The sequence below is a fragment of the Vigna angularis genome, chromosome 4 (genome assembly GCF_016808095.1).
Source record: "Vigna angularis cultivar LongXiaoDou No.4 chromosome 4, ASM1680809v1, whole genome shotgun sequence".
Lineage (NCBI taxonomy): Eukaryota > Viridiplantae > Streptophyta > Magnoliopsida > Fabales > Fabaceae > Vigna > Vigna angularis.
This window is the reverse complement of record NC_068973.1, coordinates 11,672,855-11,681,128: the sequence shown is the minus strand read 5'-3', so window position 1 is coordinate 11,681,128 and position 8,274 is coordinate 11,672,855. Positions and strand designations below refer to the sequence as shown.

At 30.1% G+C, this 8,274-nt stretch overlaps 1 non-coding gene across 1 annotated transcript; it reads left to right on the top strand.

The window, feature by feature from the left end:
• Positions 1–3,528: 3,528 nt before the first annotated feature.
• TRNAT-UGU (transfer RNA threonine (anticodon UGU)) lies at positions 3,529–3,600 on the top strand. Its single transcript has one exon. It is a non-coding gene; the product is annotated as a tRNA-Thr (tRNA).
• The last annotated feature ends 4,674 nt before the right edge of the window (positions 3,601–8,274 follow it).

Sequence of the window (8,274 nt, the reverse complement as noted above, 5' to 3'; positions counted from 1 at the left end):
ACAGGAACCCCTTTATTGGTGTTGATGAATAGGAATTGAACTTGGAACAAGAGTATTGGACAACCAACCACTGCAAATAAGCCAATCGACCCCATATATTGAAACATTTTGGTGCATGCCATGAGGCCAAGCGAAGACTTTCTAAACACATGGTGACTACAAGGAACATGACAAAAAACGTTGCATTAGAGGAAGCCTAGATGACCAGCTGGATCTAAGGGAAATGATAAGGCCATAACATGGTTATTCCTATTACTGTCGAACTCCATTGATTGTTTTGCCACCATCCGATTGAAGTTTAGATCCCAATTTTGTAGAAGTCGACCACACCAATTAACCTTGATCGCTCTGGTCAATGTCAGGCATGAGAAAGATGAATCCCTCAGAGCATTCATGGAGCAGTTCAGAAAGGTGGTCAGGAAAATACAAAACCGTAAGTTTGAGGTGACAATGTACCATATGATCACAACCCTACGACCAGGGCTCTTCGTAGATAGTCTATGCATGCAACCTGCAAAAAAACTTAGATGAACTCAAAATTAGATGGCCAAGTTCATGTAAATGGAAAAGCAAATACAAGCATAAGCCTCATCCAATGACAAAAAAGGAGTTGATAGAAACCTCATAGGAAAGAACATGATTCGAGACCCAAAGAGTTGGTCAAATGGCCATCCTTTCATTAATATATGCCTCTAAACATCCCACGTGCAAAGATATTTGAAGAAGCTCCCAACACGGATCTAATGCCTATTTTGAGAAAGAAGCTATCAAACTCAGAAGAAAATAGGCACTACTTATACCATTGCAACCTCAAACATACCATTGAAGAATGTGATTCCCTATTAGATAAGACTAAATAACTCATCTAGGTGAGACACTTAAAAAAGTTTGTCAAAAACTGAGCAATCGGAGAGAAGTTCACCTTATAGGCACAACCCCTAACTCGCACCTAGGATCGATTGTCTTAAAGAGTTATCTCGTTGACAAAGCTGGAGTAGAAGCCACAACAGAGACCGTTCACTAAGGATCAATATCATTTCCATAGTATTTGAGGGAGGAGGATCCTTAATAGCTGAATAGAAAGATATATTCAGTCTCTTAAGACCATGCACTTAGTGTATACAAGGATATGCATCATGCCCCAATCATATTTACAAATGAAGATTTCTCGAGGCCCTTGATCTTGATCAAGACAATCATATGGTGATAACTGTTGAGATTTCTAATTATGACATCAACAAAGTATTGGTGAACCAAGACAACTTTGTTAACATCCTTTATTGAAAGACTTTCTGAAAGATGGATATATCAGAAGATCTTATTGTGCCATACAACAAGAAAATCGTCGAGTTCTCCAACAAATAGGTTGATACCAGAGGATATCTCAACTTACAAACATGGATCAGATTCGACCAAGACAGTCGGGAAATTCGCATCAAGTATCTCTTGGTTGAGACCAACACATCCTACAACGTGTTGTTAGGTCGACCGTGCCTAAACGTGTTTGGGAGAAATTTTGGCTATGAAGTTCCCTTCGGATAAAGGTAAAATTTGTACTGTCCATGCTAATTAAAAGATCGCCAATGAGTGTTATGCGAATGGTCTTAAATTTCTTAGACAAATATTATGGATACAATCAATTACTTATGTACCACCTATATAAGGAGAAGATAATCTTATAATCACTAAATGTGCTAATTATTATTATGAGATTATGTCATTTAGTTGGAAGAAAGAACGTTGAAACAACTTATAAGTGGCTTATGGACAAGATTTTCCACCAACATATAAGTAATTATATAGAAATATACATTAACGACATAGTAGTGAGATCTTTATTGATCAGCCAGCAAGTGAAGGACCTTAGAGAGGTATTCGACCATATAAGGCATTATAGAATGCTACTGAACCACTCCAAATGTGTTTTTAAAGTAAAAGCGAGTAAATTTCTAGAAATCATGTTGACGGATATAAAAGCCCGCCTAAATAAATGAATGGTCATTTTGTATATAATTAAGAAGCGTACAAAATTTGAAAGAAGTCCAAACGTTAATCAACTGCCTGACTCTCTTTCAAGATATTTATCTACCTCGGCTAATCGAGAAAATAAGATCAATCCTCATGAAACAAATAGCGTGAAATAACGAGAAAATAAGATCCATCCTCATCCAATTAAAACACTAATTTTTCATGCACATGTAATATTATTACTTACGCATCCAAGCTATACGTAACATATATGCATACGTATATTATTTTACTTCCACTACTTAGATCAATACTTTCAAAATTATATATATAATTATAATCTCCTCATTCCATTTATATAATATTAATTATCATTTTCAGAGTTCATTCAATCTAAATAGCCCCCAAACTCTTCAGCCTTCATTCAATCTAAAAACAACGCTAACCCTATAAAAAGACTTCCAGTACACATTCACCGGCCCCTACACTTCTTTATTATCATTTCTCCTTTAACAATCTTTGTTATTTATTACACGCAGGCCCACCTTTACTCCACCATCCAAAATTTTACACTCACGTAACATATAATGAACCCATGCTCCACACGTTAACAACAGTTCTCAAAACCAAATAAACTAACAAATTATTTTAACATTATCCTACACTATATACAACATATATAATATTTAACCACACAATTAAATCATCCTAAAACATAACAAATACCCAGAGTGGAAGTTGAAAGTTGTGCTACGTTATTATTTAGTTGAGATGCTCCATGAGAAGGTCAAACCAAATTGAAAAAGAAACTAAAAAAATAAATGTAACAAGAAGTAAAAACTCAATTCAAGAGAAGATGGATTGTTCTAAATCCTTCAAATATAGAAGAACCCAACATTTGTATGTAATTAAGAGAAACAATGATATCATCACACACTTCTATATTCATTTGACACACTGTACAAGGATAAAATGGTCATGTATAAACTTTTATATATATTTTTAAAAAAAGATAATAAAAAATAAGAAAAAATAATATTAAACGAATAAAAAATTTATAATCAAATTTTCAATTAGGAGGTATGACTTTCACATGAGTATTTACTCCCAAACATTTGCTTTACTTCCTTGTGTAATCATCACAACTCATTGCATATATAATCACGCATCTCAATCTAAAATTTATTATCCATCCACAACAATGCCTACTAGTGAATTCTCCATTCAACTTCAAATTTTCTTATTGTATTTATTTTCATTCATGGAATTACTCTTTCTCATATAAACTTAGCTCAAACCAATCACCATATGCCATATTCATAATAAAAGATATTAAGTATGGTTCACATACCTCATTCATCGAATTCATTCATATAAAAATATTATACCATTCTTTCAAAATTATGATGTCTTTAATATATAATTTGTCATACCTAATTTATTTCAATGTATCCCATCTAAATCTCCCTTTCTCACGTAATCGTACAAGAGTTCCTCCCATCTAAATATTAATTAGATAATTAAAGAACAAAATTTGATTTGAATAGTCTAAACATGTAAGCCTTTATAGCTCAGTGGTAGAGCGTCAGTCTTGTAAACTGAAGGTCTGTAGTTCGATCCTGCATGAAGGCACCTTTAAAAGATTTTTCTTTCTTAAACTTTGAAATTAAAGTTTAATCTCCAAAATTATTTATTTAATTAGTTATTCTCCACATTTACAAAATAGTATAAGTATTGAAGTTAATTGATACAATTCCATAAATGAATTATACATGATACAATTCGTGAACTTGTATGAAAAAAAAAAGGTTGTAAAGAGCTTTTAATTCGATATTTTTTGTTATTTTTTTAATATTTGAATTATTCTATTTTACAACTTATTTATATATTTTTTCAAAGTTTTGTTCATTGAAATTCTATAATATTCTTTTTGGGTCATAATACCATGTTGAATATAATAAAACTAGGTATTTAATCTTTCTTGTGTAACTAACTCACATAGAGTAATGCATTTATAATAATGAGAATGTGTGCTAAACCCAAATACAAATGAATATGTAAAAATAACATAATTAATATAGAGATTATGTTTTTCTCATTATCATAAAATGCAATAATCTAACACTTCTTTTTAAGATGGTGCATATAAATCATATTTATCAAGATTTTATAAATATAATCAAATATTGATTCCTGTAAAGACTTGGTGAAAATATCTGTTAATTGATCATGAAGACTCCATCGTTGTGCCAATATGTGTAGAATGACGGAGATGATAAAGGTCACATGAGATGAACTCCAATGCTATAAACAAACAAACAAAATTTGTAAAAGAAATAGCACAATCAAGAGAACGAGTTAGACGATTAATGAATAATATGTTAAAGGGGCCCAAAGACATAAAGAATAATGTCAATGGTTAAAGATTGAAAAATATTAACAATATAAACACCATGAGATAAGACCATAGACCCATCAGTCATTCTAACCTTAGGTAAATTACTCGAAGAGGATAAAGAAGAAAACAAAGATTTATTACCAGTAATATGATTTGTGACACCTGAGTCAAGAACCCAAGGTCTAAGAGAAGAAGGCTGAGTTAGGATAACAAAAGATATACTTGTGCGTGCAACAAAGTAGTGAAACTAGAATTTTGACGATCATCATACCATTTAGAAGTCTATTGAAAAGAGAACATTTGTCTAAGCTATTAGAAGAGGTAGTCGAAGAATCCATGGAGAGAGAAAAATTCATAAAAAAACTAAGGTTCTTCAATCAAGATAATAAACACAAATCCTCAAATAGGAGAAGGAGACGACCTCAGTGTAGTTGATAGCTACCAGATGAAGGTCAATGAAGATTTGTCACTAAGAACTAGTGTTTTATGACAAGAACTAAGAGATCCTCTCTCAATGAATTCAAAATTCAAATATTGACTATCAAAAGCTTTAGGTTCTAGATAGCATGTTAAGAAGTAGACTATAAACGTAACTCAATCCTACAAAACTGACTTGTAAGGTGAAGTTTGCATCCATTTATATACTATAAACTGATCTTATTTCTAGTTGATGTAAGACATCCAACAATCTTGTCATATGGATTTGTGACCTAGTCTATGCTATAAAAAAGAACTATGTCTAATAAGTCACATAAACATGACTTAGTTCCTTGGACCCAGTAGATCCTAAACTATTCTTTCAAGATCTATTGTCTAAAGCATATGACAAGTACAAATCTCATAGATCTAATTTAATACACAAATCTTATGGAAATAAAGCATATTATCATGAATAAATGTGTGTTGATGAATAATATGCATTGTTGAATATATGATGTGTGAAGAATGTTGTTTAATTTTGTTGATAGGGGGAGCAATGTGAATGTTAAACCCAATCCCTTATGTGTCTGGTTTTCTATGATGACAACAACATATATGTTTCCATGGCAACAACATAAATGTTTCTTTATGTTTAAAACATATATTGTCTTAAATGTTTGGTTTACATACTTATTATGGTTATACATGTGTTTACATTTGTAGTATGCATACTCATGTTTTCGAATGTTAAAATCACTTGCACAAAGCATATATGTATGAAGTAATCGATTACAATGGTTATGTAATCAATTAAGTTCATCAGATTAGCTAATGCTTAAACTATGGCAAACTACAAGTTTTAATCGATTACATTATATGTATAATCGATTAAAAATTGTGTCTTTCCTAACACCTATTTGCAATGTGATGTAATGAGTTTTGAGAAGAAAAAGTTTTCAAAATTGACTAAGTGTAATACTTAATCGATTACACAATTTCCTTAATCAGTTAAATATGGTACACATTTAAAACTATTTTCGTGATAAGTCTTAACTGTCATAATGATCACATTTTCAAAATGTTTTGACTTACAATTTATGTGCAATCGATTACATTAATTGCTTAATCAATTAAATCTCTTTACACATTGAAAACTGTTTTCGTGATAAGTCTTAACTGTCATAATGATCACATTTTCAAAATGTTTTGACTTACAATTTATGTGCAATCGATTACATTAATTGCTTAATCAATTAAATCTATTTTAATGTAATTCTGGTGTAACTCTATTAAGTGTGTAACCGATTACATTATTTTAGTAATCGATTAAAAAGCGTTAGACACGTGGAAATCTATATATTGACGCGTAGCACTCTCCATTAATAACTTTTGATCATTTGAACTTTTAAATCTGATATAAGAGAGTCAAGAAGAGATTTTGTAGGTGCGCTGGTTCTCCAAGAATCAAGATACGAAAGATTTGACACTTTGAAGGATTTCTTAAGACTATCATCGGCTAATCAATCATCTACACATTGAGGTGTTTTCTTTCCAGACCAATACCTTGTTTACAATCCATAGATTGTGGTTTCCCTGTGCGTGTTGCCAGGAATAGAACATGTTGTTCTTGTGACTTTGAGAAGGGTCTCAAAGGGGTATTGCAGAAAGATGATTGTTCTTTCTGTAGTGTGTTTTCCTGTATTAGATTTGTGAGTTAGTGAGAAGATTATATTTGAGAGTTGGTCTCTGTAAGTCTTGTTGTATTAACTCAAATCTTTATAGTGGAAGGTCTTTTAATCTCAGGTTAATTGAAAGTGACTGAATGTAGGCATTGAGGCCAAACCAACATAAAAATTTGTGTTTGTTTTTTATCTTTTGACTATTTTAGTGCATTATTTTCATTATTATCTTGTGTGTTAAAAATCATTTTAAAGATTTTCAAAAAGAGAAAAAAAAAACATTTCTATTAAAAACCAATTCAACCCCTGGTAAGAGAAATAGGCCTAACTTTTCTTACAAATTTATTGTTCTATACTTAGCTTCAATAATTACTTTTGGCTCTAATCTTAACGCAAATTGATCTTTTTCTAAGATGACGCTGTCTTTGCTTCTTCGTTGTGATATCCTATGATGACATTTGTTGGATGATTCTTCATCATTTGTCAATACATTTAGTTGGTTATCTCTCTGGTCATTTAACTAGTTTTCAAAAGCATATATGTTTGTCTTTGGCATTTAACTAGTCTTCAAAAGCATATATGTTTGTCTTGGGCTTTTGCAGAGTTTAAATCTGCAAAAGAATCATCTAACTTTGATAATTTATTGAATCTTACAACAATAACTTATTGAACTATTGAAGTTTTCAAGTTATAGATTCCATAAGCCTTAAACGTTTTAGAATATCTAAGAAAGATTCTTTCATTGAAATCAAACTTTCTTAAAAAAGAAATATCGAACTTCGTATCATCTTTCTATAATTGATGGGGAATTTTATTTTAAATTAATAGTCTAATTCTATTTTATAAATAGCAAATAATGGTATAAATTTTTATCATTGTTTGATTTATTTATTATATAAATCTATTTTTACGTTTCCAAATACCATTAATTATGATAAGTTGTTTCTGGAGTTGCAAAATTATAATTAATATAAAGGCTTGAAAATTTTTGTTTTCGAATTCTCCTCCGTGATAGAAACAATTGATAAAACCTTTTTCATTTGAAACATGTTTACAAATTCTGTGAAAGATTGTGAAAGTTTCATCCTTTCAAGAATTTTAGTAATGTCCATATAGAATAGAGATCTATCATAACTATATTGTATCATTTTTCTTCAACACCAAACAAATCCAAATGAATAAGTTTAAGATGTTTTTATGTAGAAAATGTATTTAATACTTTTAACTTTTATACCTCCTTGATCAATAAGATTGTTTGTAAATAATATTACTAACTAAACTTTTACAAGATTGTATTTTTGCTAATTTGAATATAACTTCAAACTCGTATGCCAAATCTAATGATTTTCTTTGATAGTTATAAAAAAAACATTTTATCGAAATTTTTAATTCAATGATTAACTAATATTATAATATTTAATGATGACATGGGTTATTTTCTAAAATTCTTATTAAAAACCCTAAAACACATATGCCACAATACCTATATTTTTACTAGCTTTAACCGTGTATATTAACATGTAATAAATTGATCAAAATAGGACTTCTTATAGTACTCTCAACATACCTAATTCAAGATATATTTGAGGAGTTCATAGATTCTTTTTTTTTTAATACTTTGTTTTCTTAAAATAGAATTAATTTATGTACAAATTAATTCCTAAAGTTTGTTTAGTATATATTTTTTAAAAAAATGTATAAACTTATTCTAAATATAAAAAAAATTCATAAAAAGTTATTTAAAAGCCGATCCAATCGGATACTATGTCTAAATAAAAGTATATATAATGAAAAATGTAACAAACGAAA